This window comes from Ambystoma mexicanum, chromosome 1q (assembly GCF_040938575.1).
Source record: "Ambystoma mexicanum isolate Mex_15411 chromosome 1q, UKY_AmexF1_1, whole genome shotgun sequence".
In the NCBI taxonomy this organism is placed as follows: Eukaryota; Metazoa; Chordata; class Amphibia; order Caudata; family Ambystomatidae; genus Ambystoma; species Ambystoma mexicanum.
The window spans coordinates 1535706805-1535726262 of record NC_090922.1 but is presented as its reverse complement, the minus strand read 5'-3'; positions in this window follow the sequence as shown (position 1 = coordinate 1535726262).

Genomic DNA, 19458 nt, shown 5'->3' with positions numbered 1-19458 from the left:
AGAGAGTCTGTGCTGGGTTGGATTTTCAGAGAGTCTGTGCGCTGGGAGGAATTTTCAGAGCTTGTGTGTACTGGCGATCCATTTTCAGAGAGTCTGTGTGCTGGGTTGGATTTTCAGAAAGTCTGTGTGCTCGGTTGGATTTTCAGAGAGTCTGTGTACTGGGTTGGATTTTCAGAGAGTGTGCGCTTGGATGAATTTTCAGAGTCTGTCCGCTGGGAGGAATTTTCAGAGAGTGTGTGCGCTGGGTTGGATTTTCAGAGAGTCTGTGTGCTGAGTTGGATTTTCAGAGAGTGTGTGCTTGGATCAATTTTCAGAGAGTGTGTGCGCTGGGAGGAATTTTCAGAGAGTCTGTGTGCTCGGTTGGATTTTCAGAGAGTCTGTGTGCTGGGTTGGATTTTCAGAGAGTCTGTGCACTGGGATGCATTTTCAGAGAGTCTGTGCACTGGGGTGCACTTTCAGAGTCTGTGCGCTCGGTTGGATTTTCAGAGAGTCTGTGTGCTGGGTTGGATTTTCAGAGAGTGTGCGCACTGGGTTGGATTTTCAGCGAGTCTGTGTGCTGGGTTAGATTTTCAGAGAATCTGTGTGCTGGGTTGGATTTTCAGAGAGTCTGTGTGCGGGGTTGGATTTTCAGAGAGTCTGTGTGCTGATTTGGATTTTCAGAAAGTCTGTGTGCTGAGTTGGATTTTCAGAGAGTCAGTGCACTGGGATGCATTTTCAGAGAGTCTGTGTGCGGGGTTGGATTTTCAGAGAGTCTGTGCGCTTGGATGCATTTTCAGAGAGTCTGTGTGCTGGGTTGGATTTTCAAAGAGTCTGTGCACTGGGATGCATTTTCAGAGAGTGTCTGCGCTGGGTTGGATATTCAGAGAGTCTGTGTGCTGGGTTGGATATTCAAAGAGTCTGTGTGCTGGGATGGATTTTCAAAGAGTCTGTGCACTGGGATGCATTTTCAGAGAGTGTGCGCGCTGGGTTGGATTTTCAGAGAGTGTGCGTGCTGGGTTGGATTTTCAGAGAGTCTGTGCTGGGTTGGATTTTCAGAGAGTCCGTGCGCTGGGAGGAATTTTCAGAGAGTGTGTGCGCTGTGTTGGATTTTCAGAGAATCTGCGCTGGGTTGGATTTTTAGAGAGTCTGTGTGCTTGGTTGGATTTTCAGAGAGTCTGTGTGCGTGGTTGGATTTTCAGAGAGTCTGTGTGCTGGGTTGGATTTTCAGAGAGTCTGTGTGCGGGGTTGGATTTTCAGAGAGTCTGTGTGCTGGGTTGGATTTTCAGAGAGTGTGCGCACTGGGATGCATTTTCAGAGAGTCTGTGTGCTGGGTTGGATTTTCAGAGAGTGTGCGCACTGGGTTGGATTTTCAGAGAGTCTGTGTGCTGGGTTGGATTTTCAGAGAGACTGTGTGCGGGGTTGGATTTTCAGAGAGTCTGTGTGCTGGGTTGGATTTTCAGAAAGTCTGTGTGCTGGGTTGGATTTTCAGAGAGTCAGTGCACTGGGATGCATTTTCAGAGAGTCTGTGTGCGGGGTTGGATTTTCAGAGAGTCTGTGCGCTGGGATGCATTTTCAGAGAGTGTCTGCGCTGGGTTGGATATTCAGAGAGTCTGTGTGCTGGGTTGGATATGCAAAGAGTCTGTGTGCTGGGATGGATTTTCAAAGAGTCTGTGCACTGAGATGCATTTTCCGAGAGTGTGCGTGCTGGGTTGGATTTTCAGAGAGTGTGCGTGCTGGGTTGGATTTTCAGAGAGTCTATGCTGGGTTGGATTTTTAGAGAGTCTGTGCGCTGTGAGGAATTTTCAGAGAGTGTGTGCGCTGTGTTGGATTTTCAGAGAGTCTGCGCTGGGTTGGATTTTCAGAGAGTCTGTGTGCTGGGTTGGATTTTCAGAGAGTATGTGTGCGTGGTTGGATTTTCAGAGAGTCTGTGTGCTGGGTTGGATTTTCAGAGAGTCTGGGTGCTGGGTTGGATTTTCAGAGAGTCTGTGTGCGGGGTTGGATTTTCAGAAAGTCTGTGTGCTGGGTTGGATTTTCAGAGAGTCTGTGCACTGGGATGCATTTTCAGAGAGTCTGTGCACTGGGGTGCACTTTCAGAGTCTGTGCGCTCGGTTGGATTTTCAGAGAGTCTGTGTGCTGGGTTGGATTTTCAGAGAGTGTGCGCACTGGGTTGGATTTTCAGCGAGTCTGTGTGCTGGGTTAGATTTTCAGAGAATCTGTGTGCTGGGTTGGATTTTCAGAGAGTCTGTGTGCAGGGTTGGATTTTCAGAGAGTCTGTGTGCTGATTTGGATTTTCAGAAAGTCTGTGTGCTGAGTTGGATTTTCAGAGAGTCAGTGCACTGGGATGCATTTTCAGAGAGTCTGTGTGCGGGGTTGGATTTTCAGAGAGTCTGTGCGCTGGGATGCATTTTCAGAGAGTCTGTGTGCTGGGTTGGATTTTCAAAGAGTCTGTGCACTGGGATACATTTTCAGAGAGTGTCTGCGCTGGGTTGGATATTCAGAGAGTCTGTGTGCTGGGTTGGATATTCAAAGAGTCTGTGTGCTGGGATGGATTTTCAAAGAGTCTGTGCACTGGGATGCATTTTCAGAGAGTGTGCGCGCTGGGTTGGATTTTCAGAGAGTGTGCGTGCTGGGTTGGATTTTCAGAGAGTCTGTGCTGGGTTGGATTTTCAGAGAGTCCGTGCGCTGGGAGGAATTTTCAGAGAGTGTGTGCACTGTGTTGGATTTTCAGAGAATCTGCGCTGGGTTGGATTTTCAGAGAGTCTGTGTGCTCGGTTGGATTTTCAGAGAGTCTGTGTGCGTGGTTGGATTTTCAGAGAGTCTGTGTGCTGGGTTGGATTTTCAGAGAGTCTGTGTGCGTGGTTGGATTTTCAGAGAGTCTGTGTGCTGGGTTGGATTTTCAGAGAGTGTGCGCACTGGGATGCATTTTCAGAGAGTCTGTGTGCTGGGTTGGATTTTCAGAGAGTGTGCGCACTGGGTTGGATTTTCAGAGAGTCTGTGTGCTGGGTTGGATTTTTAGAGAGACTGTGTGCGGGGTTGGATTTTCAGAGAGTCTGTGTGCTGGGTTGGATTTTCAGAAAGTCTGTGTGCTGGGTTGGATTTTCAGAGAGTCAGTGCACTGGGATGCATTTTCAGAGAGTCTGTGTGCGGGGTTGCATTTTCAGAGAGTGTCTGCGCTGGGTTGGATATTCAGAGAGTCTGTGTGCTGGGTTGGATATGCAAAGAGTCTGTGTGCTGGGATGGATTTTCAAAGAGTCTGTGCACTGGGATGCATTTTCCGAGAGTGTGCGCGCTGGGTTGGATTTTCAGAGAGTGTGCGTGCTGGGTTGGATTTTCAGAGAATCTATGCTGGGTTGGATTTTTAGAGAGTCTGTGCGCTGTGAGGAATTTTCAGAGAGTGTGTGCGCTGTGTTGGATTTTCAGAGAGTCTGCGCTGGGTTGGATTTTCAGAGAGTCTGTGTGCTGGGTTGGATTTTCAGAGAGTATGTGTGCGTGGTTGGATTTTCAGAGAGTCTGTGTGCTGGGTTGGATTTTCAGAGAGTCTGTGTGCTGGGTTGGATTTTCAGAGAGTCTGTGTGCGGGGTTGGATTTTCAGAAAGTCTGTGTGCTGGGTTGGATTTTCAGAGAGTCTGTGCACTGGGATGCATTTTCAGAGAGTCTGTGTGCTGGGTTGGATTTTCAAAGAGTCTGTGCACTGGCATGCATTTTCAGAGAGTGGCCCTCATTACGACCCTGGCGGAAAGTGACTGACCGGACCGCAACAGCGTAAATAGCGTTTCCGCCATTGCACGAAGGAGCAAAGAGCGGTCCATTCCGACCTATCGGGCACGAGCACCACGCCATGGCGGAAGTGCAAAGTCCGCGATGGCGGAAATGACCCCAAAACGGCCCACACCGCCGCCGTAGGGCGCCCTAGGTGCAATACCGCCACCCATCACAGCGGAAACCGCAGAGTGCGCCTACCGGAAAGTACGGTGACCGGAAATATACGGAAACGGAAGCAAATACATGGCCCCGGAACGGGAAACATCCCGCCGTACACCTATAAAACCACTAAAACCACACAACCACTAAAAACACTACCCTGAGACACACCCCAACCCGTCATCCACCCTAGCGAAACCAAGAAAAATGGGAAAAGTAGCGAAGAAAGCGTGCGACCGCAAGCGGCAGGTCCACTTCTCCCGTGAGGAACTCACCGTGCTAACAGAGACCCTCCAGGAGAATGCTGCCGTCGTCTTCTCCACGCAAATGACCAGGACGGCACTTGCGAACAAGAAGGCCATATGGGCTCTGGTGGCACAGCGGGTAAGCGCGGTGGGGACCGCACCCCGCACCCCACAGCAATGCAGAAAGCGGTGGGACGACCTGCGGATACGCATCCGCAGCATACTCTCTGCCAACCGCAACATTGCCACAGCCACCGGGGGAGGTCCTGAGTCACCCATCAAGTTGACCCCCTGGGAAGAAATCTGTGCCTCCACCATCGGAATGGAGAGCATTGAGGGAGTCGGAGGGATGGAGAAAGGAGTGCAGACATCAGAAGAATCAGGTAGGTGGGCCAGATAAAACAATGCTAAATCCACAATGTCCAATCATGTGAAGTACCATGTGTCCACATAGTGCAACAGAAACACATGTCCAGGAGAACGTCCACACACATCGCCCTCATAAAACCACAATAAATACATAAATAAATAAAAACCCCTAAAACACCCACCACACTTCCAGCAGGCACACCCTAACTGCAGGCTGCCAAACAACTGCACCCTCACCCCACACACAAATGAAAGCACCTCCAAGGCCCCGACCCAAATCACCCTCATTTACCACCCCAAAGCATGTGATACAATGCCATTCCAATACCCACAGACCCAATAATAACCCTCGCCCTCCTTTACTCCACCACAGGGTCCGATCCAAACGACGAGCAACAGAACACCCCTACCAGCACACCTGCAAAGAGGGCCAAGACCAACGGCCAAAGACCCTCCACCTCAGCTGCACGCATCAAGACACGGCAGCAGCACAAATCAGGTGGCAGCACAGAGGAGGGAACATCAACAGGCACCCCAGCAGCCAGCATGCCCACAACACCACCACCACAGGTCCCCCCAACGGATGCCACAGAAGGCACTGGCTCTGGTGGCAGCAGCACCATAGGTGACACCCCATTGATGGCAGCATGCTCCGACACAGAAGACGGGGATGTCGAAGTCAGATCCATCCATGACCTGTCCCAATCCCCCTGTCTGTCCCATCCCGTACAACATGAGAATACCACGCAGGGGCACCCACAAGACGACGACTGGCCATCCCACCCAAGCCCTGTGGCAAGGCAACATGAGGTCTACTGCCCCTCTGTGACACCCCCGCAAATTGCCATGGCCCAGCAGAGGCAACAGTCCCTCGACCAGTTAATCGGGCAACAGCAGCAACTGGCCACGCTCCTCAAGGACCATGCCGATGAATGTGGGCGCACTAAGGCAGACATAGAAACATCAACTGAGACACTCAGGGCAGAAATGGAGAGAGGCACAGAGACACTAAGGGCACAAATGGAGAGAAGCACCGAGAGCCTGAGGGGGGAACTGCATGCGACGTCCAAAGACGTATGTGCCGAACTTGCCGCAGTGCGCCGTGTGCTCACGGAGCTCTCAAAAACCCTTCGGGACATGCATGGACGTGAGCAGGCAGAGACATCATCCGTTGCAAGTTCCGTCCAGGGCAGCCCCCAACGTAGATCTGGGAGGAACCTGCGCTCCACAGGCAGGGGTGCCCCTGACACCCGCAGAGGGGGCTTGCAATAGCGACAGCCCACTGACAATGAGCATCTTTGGACACTGGTGTTCGGGGGGGAGGTAGGAGGGTGGAGGGGGTGTGTTGGGCTCACTTGGGTGGCGGGTCGATAGTGTGTTCAACATGATATCACATATGCCATAAACAAGTCCGTGATCAACCAATGAGATGTGTCGACAATGATTATAATGTACTAGGCCATCCTAGGCGTATAGTGCATATTGTGCATGTACCAGACACACACAGTGCCACGAGTCCCGTGTCCATGTATCAGCCACCAGGCGTGAGTGCTAGAAGCATGCATCAATGAGATGCTGACGAATGTCACGGCCCTCCGGTGCCTCGCATACTCCTTGAGGTGCTGCCACATCCCCACCCTCATCATGACCATCATCAGGTGCTTGCAGTTCTGCGTCAGGGGGCATGGGCACATTTCTACGTACGCACATGTTGTGGAGCATGACACATGCCATCACCATCTTTGCAACCTTCTCATGGCGGTACAGGAGTGCCCCGCCAGACCTGCTGAGGCAGCGGAAACGAGTCTTCAGTAGGCCGAATGCCTGTTCAATGACTACACGGGTACGTGAGTGGGCATGGTTGTAGTCCTGCTCTTGCTGGTTCCGTGGGTTCCGAACTGGTGTGAGGAGCCATCTCTTCAGTGGATACCCAGCATCACCTGTATGTGGACGATAAATGTATGATGTGGAATGCCATTGCTACGTACGCACACCCCCACCCCCTTCCTGCCAGGTCATTGCCGCATCACATACCCCGCATCATCATGCATGAAAAGAGACTCACCGAGTAGCCAGGATCTGTTCCCTGCGTGTCGCTCCATGTAGTGTGGTATTGTAGAGTTCCTCAAGACCATAGAATCATGGGTTGATCCAGGGAATCTGGCACAACAATGTGTAATGATCCTGTTGGAGTCACACACCATCTGTACATTCAGGGAATGAAATTGTTTTCGGTTGCGGTACTGGGCCTCCATGGCATGTGGGACGACCAATTCCACATGGGTGCAGTCGATGGCACCAATGCAACCCGGTATGCCGGCAAGTGCATGGAATCCCACTTTTGTGTTGGTAATGTCCTGCTCCGAGCGTGGTAGAGAGATGTAGTCGTCTGCGTGCTTCAGGAGGGCATCGAGCACTTGCAATAGTGTCCGTGAGAACAGTGGCTGAGAAATGCCATGCAACTGTCCGACTGTGTGCTGGTAGGTCCCCGTGGCCAGGAAGTGGAGTACAGACACCACCTTCAGTAGGGGTGGGATGGCGGTTGGGCTGTCTATCATGCTGACAAGGTCAGCCTGTGTCATGTCCACTATTGCGGCTATGGTGTCCCGGTCCAAACGGTAGAGGGTGTGGATCTGCTCATCAGTGAGGTTGAACGGATGTGCTCGGAGACGTGGGATTGCGGCCTGCCTGCGTGGTGGTAGTGGCTGTGCTGGCGGCCCTTGCGGGCCCTGCCTTGGCCTCCTCCTCCTCCTGCGTCTCCTCCGTGCGGCCGGTTGTAGTTGGTGTTCGTCTTCTTCTTGGAGTTGGAGTACTTGCAGTGCTATCAGGTCCCCCAGGGCCAACATCGCGAGTCCTGCCGGTAGCATTTCGGAGTGGGTGTGGTTGTGGGAGGAGACTGGGTGTGCACTTTATGTGTTTTCAGGCTGTATGGCCTCCACCTGTGGTGATTCATTCCACCTGTGCAAGCTGCTCTCCCCTTTGGGCGAGCACGTCCCGCACACAACGCTGCTATTCGAGGAACGGCATCTTGCTATTGCAATCATGTATTTGTACCCGATGGCCGTGTAACATTTGTTGATATGTACAATCGGCTATGGTCCCATTGTTTCACATACAATCTTTGCAGTCGCGAACAGACTTGTGATGGGTTAGTGGAACGTAGTACTCGAGTAACGGTGGGCCCTCATGCATCACTGTACCGAGTTGCAACGACGGGCGGGGCGTCACATTACTGGGTGATGGCAGTTAACATTTTCACACACAGCTGCACTAGATGGATTAATTTGTGATTTCAAACGGCCACAGATGCCTTTTCGACGTGATGTTGCAAATGAGGAATTCGAAGGCCGGCGCTTTCGGTTTTCAGCTAGCGCCGGGGAGATGCCCACAGGTCTGACTGCAGATATAACGTTCTATTGTTCGATGTCCTTGAGACAGAGGCCATGGCGAGGAAGCAATGATTGATATGAATAGGTTGGGATGCGCAATTGTGACGTGGGCGATGAGGCCGGACGTTCCCAAATTCATGTAACTTCACATCACTGAAATTACGGGCTGGGACACTGTGGATTTTGCAGGCTGCATGACGCACAGACTCAATGGAAATTCCGAATGTTTTGTGAGTAAATATTCAGGCGTTTTTATAACAGGATGAGGGAATGATGAATGGATGCATGGGCAGGTGATTTGATACAGGGTTTGCCATGTGCAGGGCTTCTTGGGATCTATCCGCCTCCCCTGCGCTATGTGATGCAGGGCTGGCATAGTGGGACCATCGTCTATCTGGCCTTGTTGAGCCCTCCCTGTCTCGACGCGCCTTCAGACACTTGTGTCCATGCACGTTAACATTCCCATGTGATGGAATCTGTTTTGACAGACGCATGCACAGGTACACTCGTTTGGGATGGTGTTTACACCTCGATATAGATAGTTATGAGTCGCAAGTGGTTTTGGGGTGGAGATGATCCTTTGGAGTGGGCTAGCATGCATATGGCTGTGGATTTAGTGTGGTCATTGGAGTGAGTTGTTCGAATGTAGTTCTGATGGCCATTCTGTTCTTTTTCTTTTCTTTTGGTTGACAGGTATCTCCTCCCCTTTTGCCACTGCCATCTGTATGCCACTCCTGCAGATGGCGTTTACTCACGACACCTGCTGCTTCGTGTTAATCAGTGGAGCAGCATTACGATCTTATGGGACGATCGCCAATGGGCCACATGCCCTTACGCAGTACTAGTGGCTCGGAGCAACATTTCGGCCTTTCAGTTGGACTAGTGCCTCCCCATTGGGACGGGCCTGCGGTTCTGTGCGCTTCCATGTTGCCTTTTCGTACGTGAATGTGGCTCTGTGTACCATGATGGAACAGGGCGTCACACAAGTAGTAGCTGGTCATTCCTTGCGGATGCAGCCCACGATGGTGATATGTGTTTTGTAGTTCATGGACTAATGGCTGTATGAGCTTGGTGATTTGGTTGTGCATTAAATTTCTATTCTGATATGGGACGTGTAGCGTTCTTCTTTGCAAGTGATGTGGCATATTCCTATTTGGGGAGCGATGTGTTGTGAGGAGATCTGCATTGGGTTCCGGTTTCGGAGTATAGTCGCGTGGTACTGTGCTGGGCGCGTTTGCCTACGGAGCCCAGTGAGGTCAGGGATGGGGGCTGCCAATATGACTGTTTGAATGTTGTCATGCTCAGGGGCGGGGGATTGGGTTTTGTGTAACAGACGCCGGTCAGCCAGGTGGACTGGTGGAATGTTGTGATTTTCGGAATATTGCTGGTCACAGGTGCCTGTGTTTGCGTGCGTTTCGGGGGGGGGGGGAATATGGTCATGTCCATTGGAATGGCTTCTGTATTCGTGCCATCTGTGCCCTGCAGCTCCCATTGGCCCCTCTTGTGGATCTTTTGTTTGTTGGCATGCATGGGTGACTTGTACATTTCACTGGTAGCATTGTGACTTCATTGCACCTACGAGGAGTTGTACTTTGTGGGCAGGGAGCGGTGTACAGGCACTCAGTGGGGCCGTTTACGGTTGATTCGCGATGCCGTACTTCTCACCATGGCGGAATGGTGCTTTCCGCCATGCTTGATGGCGTTAGGTACATGTCCGCTAGGGTCGGAATTCGCGTACCCTTGCGCCATGGTGGTATTTACGGTTTGGCATGGCGCGCGCGCGCGTACTTGGTGCAGTTAGCGTTGGCGTTCACTACGGTGTCGCTAATGGCTTCGTACTTTGCGGTGGCGGGTCATAGTCGCACCGAGCGCTATTCGATGGCGGTATTGCATCTCCGCCATCGTTTTCCGATTTCCGCCAGGTTCGTAATGAGGGCCAGTGTCTGCGCTGGGTTGGATATTCAGAGAGTCTGTGTGCTGGGTTGGATATTCAGAGAGTCTGTTTGCCGGGATGGATTTTCAAAGAGTCTGTGCAGTGTGATGCATTTTCAGAGAGTGTGCGCGCTGGGTTGGATTTTCAGAGAGTGTGCGCGTTGGGCTGGATTTTCAGAGAGTCTGTGCTGGGTTGGATTTTCAGAGAGTCTGTGCGCTGGGATGCATTTTCAGAGAGTGTCTGCGCTTGGTTGGATATTCAGAGAGTCTGTGTGCTGGGTTGGATATGCAAAGAGTCTGTGTGCTGGGATGGATTTTCAAAGAGTCTGTGCACTGGGATGCATTTTCCGAGAGTGTGCGCGCTGGGTTGGATTTTCAGAGAGTGTGCGTGCTGGGTTGGATTTTCAGAGAGTCTATGCTGGGTTGGATTTTTAGAGAGTCTGTGCGCTGTGAGGAATTTTCAGAGAGTGTGTGCGCTGTGTTGGATTTTCAGAGAGTCTGCGCTGGGTTGGATTTTCAGAGAGTCTGTGTGCTGGGTTGGATTTTCAGAGAGTATGTGTGCGTGGTTGGATTTTCAGAGAGTCTGTGTGCTGGGTTGGATTTTCAGAGACTCTGTGTGCTGGGTTGGATTTTCAGAGAGTCTGTGTGCGGGGTTGGATTTTCAGAAAGTCTGTGTGCTGGGTTGGATTTTCAGAGAGTCTGTGCACTGGGATGCATTTTCAGAGAGTCTGTGTGCTGGGTTGGATTTTCAAAGAGTCTGTGCACTGGCATGCATTTTCAGAGAGTGTCTGCGCTGGGTTGGATATTCAGAGAGTCTGTGTGCTGGGTTGGATATTCAGAGAGTCTGTTTGCCGGGATGGATTTTCAAAGAGTCTGTGCACTGTGATGCATTTTCAGAGAGTGTCTGCGCTGGGTTGGATTTTCAGAGAGTGTGCGCGTTGGGCTGGATTTTCAGAGAGTCTGTGCTGGGTTGGATTTTCAGAGAGTCTGTGCGCTGGGAGGAATTTTCAGAGCTTGTGTGTTCTGGCGATCCATTTTCAGAGAGTCTGTGTGCTTGGTTGGATTTTCAGAAAGTCTGTGTGCTCGGTTGGATTTTCAGAGAGTCTGTGTACTGGGTTGGATTTTCAGAGAGTGTGCGCTTGGATGAATTTTCAGAGTCTGTCCGCTGCGAGGAATTTTCAGAGAGTGTGTGCGCTGGGTTGGATTTTCAGAGAGTCTGTGTGCTGAGTTGGATTTTCAGAGAGTGTGTGCTTGGATCAATTTTCAGAGAGTGTGTGCGCTGGGAGGAATTTTCAGAGAGTCTGTGTGCTCGGTTGGATTTTCAGAGAGTCTGTGTGCTGGGTTGGATTTTCAGAGAGTCTGTGCACTGGGATGCATTTTCAGAGAGTCTGTGCACTGGGGTGCACTTTCAGAGTCTGTGCGCTCGGTTGGATTTTCAGAGAGTCTGTGTGCTGGGTTGGATTTTCAGAGAGTCTGTGTGCTGGGTTGGATTTTCAGAGAGTCTGTGCACTGGCATGCATTTTCAGAGAGTCTGTGCACTGGGATGCATTTTCAGAGAGTCTGTGTGCTGGGTTGGATATTCAGAGAGTCTGTTTGCCGGGATGGATTTTCAGAGAGTCTGTCCACTGGGGTGCATTTTCAGAGAGTCTGTGCGCTGGGTTGGATTTTCATATATATCATATTTCAGGGAAAGACAGTTTGGTTGCAAAGGGGCACACGGGAAACCCTGTCGAAAGTGAAGAGGAGGAGGATGTAGGTGGAGACGATGGAGAAAATGAGGCATAATTATATATTTATTGTAATTAGTCAAATTACTTTTTTACAATTCATTACATAAACATATACATTTATTATAATATATACAATAAAATTCCCAAAATACGCGACAGAAAGCACGATCATTAAAATAAACGAGAATTATACAAGAGGTCATGTTATGTTACGATCACTTGTATAGCGCACGGTCGCACGACGGCATCATGGCGCTGGAGAGGCAAGTAACTAACAGCCAGGTAATGAAGCAAAGGGCATTCAGCAGCAACGATCAGAATAAGTGGGTTTTCAAGGCTTTTCTAAAGACCCAATGGGCCTCATTACGAGTTTGGACGTAGCCATGCTGTTTTTACTGGCATGGCTACCCCCAAACCCGGGTACGGGTCCCACAAAATGGGAATAACCGGGCCATTCGGACCTCTGTGGGCCCGGTAATTGCCATTCTCGGGACCCGGTAGGTCCCCATTCCCATTTGAGCCCCCATAGGGTTCAATGGGAATGAAGAGGATGGTAACAACGGTCCGGTTCGTAATGGGACCGTTGCTACCATCCTGTTCTTTTAGCGGGTGCCGCTCTGCACGTCTGTGTGATGCTGGAAATGCATCTGAGGGACAGGGCCTCTGAATCCTTGTCCTTTACTGCTTTTTACCGTGTGTTCTGTCATGTTTTCTGCCCAGGAGTCCATGTGGGACTCCTGGCAGTGCAGCTCTCTCTTTTGGTTTGGTGAACAGACCCATGGGGTACCCTTATGGCACCCATGGGTAGGGGTACAACCCTGTGCCCCTAGTGTATGTTTTTGGGCACCTGTGGGTGGCCCACAGAGCAGGGTATGGGCTGGTGGCAGCTCCATGCTGAATTCGACAGGTGCTCTGGGTGTCCTCCATTTTGGGATACCCAGGCCCTGCCATTGGGATCTGTTGATTCCTGATAGGAAACAAGATGGCCCCTGTGGCCTCTTGCTTTCTATTGCCTGTTATCTTGTTTTCCCAAAGTCCTGGGAAGCCCTGACTCTGTCCCTTCCCCCTGACTGGCTGTTGGGTGGAAGTTCCATATATGGTGTTGTTGTGAAGGCCCAGCTAGACTGGCTGGAGCCTCCCCAGTGACTGTATGTTGTGGGTACCTCCTGTGGGTGAGACCTGGGTGAATGGAGTGTGTGACCAATATACACTCCTTGTTGTGGTTGTCTGGTTTCTGGCATGAGAGACTGTGATGCTGGAAATGCATCTGGGGACAGGGCCTCTGAATCCTTGTCCTTTTTCTGTTTTTACCGTGTGTTCTGTTATGTTTTCTGCCCCGGAGTCCATGTGGGACTCCTGGCAGTGCAGCTCTCTCTTTTGGTTTGGTGAACAGACCCATGGGATACCCTTATGGCACCCATGGGTAGGGGTACAACCCTGTGCCCCTAGTGTATGTTTTTGGGCACCTGTGGGTGACCCCAGAGCAGGGTATGGGCTGGTGGCAGCTCCGTGCTGAAATTGACAGGTGCTCCGGGTGTCCTACCTTTTGGGATACCCCGGCCCTGCCATTGGGATCTGGTGATTCCTGATTGGAAACAAGATGGCCCTGTGGCCTCTTGCTTTCTATTGCCTGTTATCTTGTTTTCCCAAAGTCCTGGGAAGCCCTGACTCTGTCCCTTCCCCCTGACTGGCTGTTGGGTGGAAGTTCCATATATGGTGTTGTTGTGAAGGCCCAGCTAGACTGGCTGGAGCCTCCCGAGTGACTGTATGTTGTGGGTACCTCCTGTGGGTGGGACCTGGGTGAATGGAGTGTGTGACCAATATACACTCCTTGTTGTGGTTGTCTGGTTTCTGGCATGAGAGACAAAGACTGAGACAGCCCTGCCCGAAACTGGCCTGAATGCAGTGTGTAGTGTTGAATGGCTGGGTACTTGTCCCAATCCACATTCCTTGTTGTGAGTGTCTGAAAGGTAGGAGTGTGGCCTGAATGCACTGTGTGCCTGATTGGCTGACTGACTGCATGAATGCCCTTCTGTCTGATTGGCTGCTGAGTGTGTGCCAGCAGTGTGGATGAGAGGCAGGATAGTATATCTGGGGACCTCTCACCACTGGTAGTTGGTTCAGAAGCAGCCAGGTGTTCAGAAGCGTTCTGGAGTTGAGTCTCCACTCTAAGAGTAACTGGAACTGCTGATCCTCGACGTCCAGCTGGAAGAAGAAGACTTGCTGTGGCATTTGCTTCGACCGATCCGAAGGCTGTCGAAATCGTCGAAGACTGACCCGAGAGAGGACCTGGTAAGGCGCCCTCTTCCCGTGCTCCGAGGGACCATCGAGCACCGCTCCATCTTCGCCGAAGCATCCTGGAAGACAGACCCCCGAAAGGCTGCCGACCCGAGACGGGACCGCCGAGGAGATCGAAGTGAAGCACCCGGACATCGACGCCGTCGAAGTCCATTGCCGTCGACCAGGGTTCGCAGGTTTGTGTAACCGCTGGAGGCCCGTCGAAGTTGTGTTGCCCAGCCGTGGGAACCACTTGACGCTGTGCCGCCGACGACCGGAGCCGTCCGCTCCTTTGCCTAAGAACATTCAATCGAAGGACTCTCTCGACCGCATCGTCGACCGCTTATCCTGCCGGAAAAAGTCGAGGGCGACCGACGCGCCGAGGAGAAACCTGCCGGTGGGTTTCCCGCCACCCGAAGACCCCAAAGACTCGAACAACTCGACGCCCTTGCTGGGCCTACGTCTCCACAATCTTTGCGGTCCAGAACTATTGTCACCAAGGTGCCCCGCACGCCTCTGCCTTGCAGGACGCCGACGCTCCGACGCCGACGTGCACCGCTCGGACGAAGCTGCCGCCTCATCGACACCGTTCTACCTTGTTTGTCGACGGACGTTCGACGCCCCGTGCCTCCCGCTTGAAAGGGAAGGCATTCAAGAAGGGCCGTCGATTCCCCGTCGCCGAACACCGAGTTCCTCAACGTTTCTCGACGCCTCTCGACGATCCATGACTCCCGCTTGAAAGGGGGGTCGCTCAAGAAGGATCTGTCGACGCCTCTTCGAAGAACTCGGCTCCACCAGGTACTTTGGTGGGGTAAAACATTATAGGAGGGAATAAGACTTGCAGAACAATATATGGACTGGGCTGGTGCTACATCTTGTTTTACAGGTTGCCCAGGTGGGGGGATCTCCACACAGAGCTGTGCCTAGTGGTAGGGGCCAGTATTCTGCCTATTGCTCAGCCATCTTATTTCCTCTCCTCTCTCTATTGCTGGTTTCACTCTATTGATCTATGTGCCATTGTTACAGTATTGTTGATGCACTTTACTAGGATCTAGTACAAAGGGTGGTACCACTTTAGAATTGTATATATTTGTCATTGTTGATTTTCCGGAGTACAAAGTGAGTTATTGTGATAAGTGTACATGACCTTGACTATTGATTATATAAAGACTGTGTTCTAACCAATACAGTGTGTGGATATTCCTTTGTGGGGGCTTGGGGACTACACTGTACTTAAGAACCAGCCTGCATCACCTCCTGAGAAGCTAGGCCTTGATTGCTCGTCCATTGCTACTGTATCAGGGAATCTTGGCTGGGGTCCTCTGTGCCTCTCTTCCACCATATAGGGAGCAGAAGTACAGACACCCCCCACCGGGTTTTTACAGTCTGGTCTGACCAGGCGTGAAGAGCGGCACTGCGAGCTTAACTTGTAATGTGGCGACAGAGTGATAAAGGCGCCGGCAGCACTACCGGCGCCGTTATCACTCTACCGCCAGGGATGTAATGAGGCCCAATGATTTGGTCGTTTTCTCATAACCAGCGGGAGTTCATTCTACAACCAAGCCGCAGTGATGGAGAAAGCCCGTTCCCCTACGCGTGCACGACGAAAGAAAGGCACGCATAGCAGGCCAGCCGATACTGAGCTTAAAGAGCGTCTAGGAATATAGCGTACAAACTTAGTACAAGGATACTCTGCTCCTTTATCGTGCAGAGCCCAGTGGAAGATACATAGTGCTTTAAATCGAATGCGCTGACCCATTGGAAGCCAGTGATGAGAATGTAGTACAGGGGATATATGGGCCCCAAATGGTGTCCCAGTTGCCAACCGGGCCGCCAGATTTTGAAGGCGTTGGAGTCAGTACACCAATCCCTTGCGCTGGGCAAGATAGAGAGAGTTACAATTATCTAATCGACTCAGTATCATGGCAGCCCCCACAGGCAGGCGTAATGACACTGGGATCAGATGGAGCACCTTCCTTAGGATTTTCAGATAGAAATGCCCAGCCTGGCATACAGCCGATATTTGGGCGTCCATTGACAAGGTGGCTGACAAGATCACCCCCAGGTTTTTTACCTTAGTTGAGGGCACCTGGCGGGGACCCAGATAGGACGGCCAGAACGACGCAATCAAGAGCGAAGGATCAGGGGGAGAGCCCACCATCAGCACCTCCGTTTTGTCCACATTCAATTTCAACCAATTGAGGCCCATCCACTCCCCCACAGCCATCAGGCACTTATGAAGGCGCAACAACAGCTCACCCTGATCAAGATCTAGACGGATCAGGATCTGGGTGTCGTCGGCATGAGAGTAGCACCTGACGCCGAAGGAGCGGTCAAGACGCAGCAACATGTGGAACACTACAACTGAGGTGACAGGAATCAGATGTCAAAGGAAGAAGTAAAAGAGATTGAGATCTATTGGCCAGGAAAGATGAAAACCTGGCCAGTACCTGGCCTGATATACGAATCTGGGCCAGGCGGGAGAGCAGGGTAGAATGAGCCATGGTGTGGAAAGGCGCTAATAGGTCTAATAAGATCAGGGCGCCGACACCCCCGCGTGTCCATCAACCTGGCCATGTGATCCTGGACAGAAACAAGGACACTCTCTGTACCCCTGCCAGGATGAAAACCTGATTGGGCCGGGTCAAGAAGATCAGATGATTCAAGAAAATAAGACAGGATAGGGGAGACTAGTGGTTCCAAATGTTTCATCAGAAAAGGGAGAAGAGAGATAGGCCGAAAGGTGGAAGGGTGGGAAGCATCTAAAGAGGGATTCTTCAAAAGAGGAATAACCGTGGTGGCTTTAACTTCAGGGGAATAAACCCAGACTAGCAGGAAGAATTTGCAGCTGCCGTGATCTCCCCTAAAAGATCAGCCGCGATTTCTTTCACAATTCCCAGTGGCACCACATCAGATGCCGCACTAGACTTGATCTGTTGAATAGCATTACAGACCACCTCCTCTGAGAATATTGGAAAAGAGGACCAGTCAGAAAGAATATTACTCCGGCCAACATCAGAGGGTGTGAACCTGGAAATGCATCGGAGGGACAGGGCTTCCGTATCCTTGTCCTTTACTGCTTTTTATCGTGTGTTCTGTCGTGTTTTCCGCGCACGAGTTCATGTGGGACTCCTGGCGGTGCAGCTCTCTTTTGGTTTGGTGAACGGACCCATGGGATACCCTTACAGCACCCATGAGAGGGGGTACAACCCTGTGCCACTAGTGTATGTTTTTGGGCACCTGTGGGTGGCCCACAGAGCAGGGTATGGGCTGGTGGCAGCTCCATGCTGAATTTGACAGGTGCGCGGAGTATCCTCCATTTTGGGATACCCCGGCCCTGCCATTGGGATCAGTTGATTCCTGATGGAAAACAAGATGGCCCCAGTGGCCTCTTGCTTTCTATTACCCATTACCTTGTTTTCCCAAAGTCCTGGCAAGCCCTGACTCTGTCCCTTCCCCCTCACTGGCTGTTGGATGGAAGTGCCATATATGGTGTTGTTGTGAAGGCCCAGTCAGACTAGCTGGAGCCTTCCCGGTGATGTATGTTGTGGGTACCTCCTGTGGGTGGGACCTGGGTGAATAGAGTGTGTGACGAATATGCATTCTGTGTTATGGGTGTCTAGTATCTGGTGGTTGACGCAATGACTGAGACGACTCTGCCCGAAACCGGTATGAATGCAGCTTGGAGTGTTGAATGGCTCGGTACTTGTCCCAATACACATAACTTGTTGTGAGTGTCTGGAAAGAAGTGAATGGCCTGAATACCTTGTGTGCCTGATTGGCTGCCTGCCTGCATGAATGCCCGTAGTCGTGATTAGATGCTTGAGTGTGACCCAGCAGAATGAATGGGAGATTAACAGTATATCTGGGGACCTCTCACTGCTAGGAATTGTTTTCAGAAGCTGAAGTCCACTACGACGAGTAACTGGAATAACTGACGCTTGACCTTGAAGCCCTGCTGGACAAGAAGAATTGCTGTTGCTCTCCTTCACAATCTGAAAGCTGGTGTGCCTCCAAGGACTGACCCAGAGAGGACCTGGTAAGTGTGAGAGAACGGATCTCAACGACCGGTGGGGGGTGTCTGTACTTCCGCTCCCTATATGGTGGAGGGGAGGCACAGGAGACCCCAGCCAAGATTCTCTATTCGGTAGCAATGGTCGAGCAATCAAGGCCTAGCTTCTCAGGAGGTGATGGAGGCTGGTTCTTAAGTACAGTGTATCCCCAAGCCCCCACGAAGGAATATCCACACTCTGTATTGGTTAGAACACAGTCTTTATATAATCAAAAGTTAAGGTTATGTACATTTATCATGATAACTCACTTTGTACTCTGGCAAAATCGACAATGACAAATATTTACAATTCTAAAGTGGTACCACCCTAGATCTCATTGAAGTGCATGAACAATACTGTACAATATCACACAGACCAATAGAGTGAAACCAGCAATAGAGAGAGGAGAGAAAATAAGATGGTTGAGCAATAGGCAGAATACTGACCCCTACCACTAGGCACAGTTCTGTGTGGAGATCCCCCCACCTGGGCAACCTGTAAAGAAAGATATAGCACAAGCCCAGTCCATATATTGCTCTGCAAGTCTTATTTTCCCCTATAATGTTTTTACCCCCCCAATGTACCTGGTGGAGTCGAGTTCCTCGAAAAGGCGTCGACAAACGTCGAGGGACTCGCTGTTCGGCGACGGGGAATCGACGGCCCTTCTTGAATGCCTTCCCTTTCAAGCGGGAGGCACGGGGCGTCGAACGTCCGTCGACAAACGAGGTAGAACGGTGTCGAAGAGGTGGCAGCTTCGTCCGAGCGGTGCTCGTCGGCGTCGGGGCGTCGGCGTCCTGCAAGGCGGAGGTGTGCGGGGCACCTCGATGACAATAGTTCTGGACCGCAAAGATTGTAGAGACGGGAGCCCAGCAAGGGCGTCGAGTCGTCCGAGTCTTTGAGGTCGTCGGGTGGTGGGAAACCCACCGGCAGGTTTCTCCTCGGCGCGTTGGTCGTCCTCGACTTTCTCCGGCAGGATAAGAGGTCGACGAAGTGGTCGAGAGAGTCCTTCGATTGGATGTTCTTAGGCAAAGGAGCGGACGGCCCCGGTCGTCAGCGGCACGGCGTCAAGTGGTTCCCACGGCTGGGCAACACAACTTCGACGGGCCTCCAGCGGTTCCACAAACCTGCGAACCCTGGTCGACGGCAATGGACTTCGACGGCGTCGATGTCCGGGTGCTCCACTTAGATCTCCTCGGCGGTCCCGTCTCGGGTCGACAGCCTTTCGAGGATCTGTCTTCCAGGGCGCTTCGGCGAAGATGGAGCGGTGCTCGATGTTCCCTCGGAGCACGGGAAGAGGGCGCCTTACCAGGTCCCCTCTCGGGTCAGCCCTCGACGATCTCGTCAGCCTTCGGATCGGTCGAAGCAAATGCCACAGCAAATCTTCTTCTTCCAGCTGGACGTCGAGGATCAGCAGTTCCAGTTACTCATAGAGTGGAGACTCAGCTCCCTGGCTGATTTAGGAGCACAATGGTCGCTTCTCAACCAAAGGTCCCTTCTGAACTGAACACTTTTCCAGTGGTGAGAGGTCCCCAGATATACTATCCTCTCTCTCATCCACACTGCT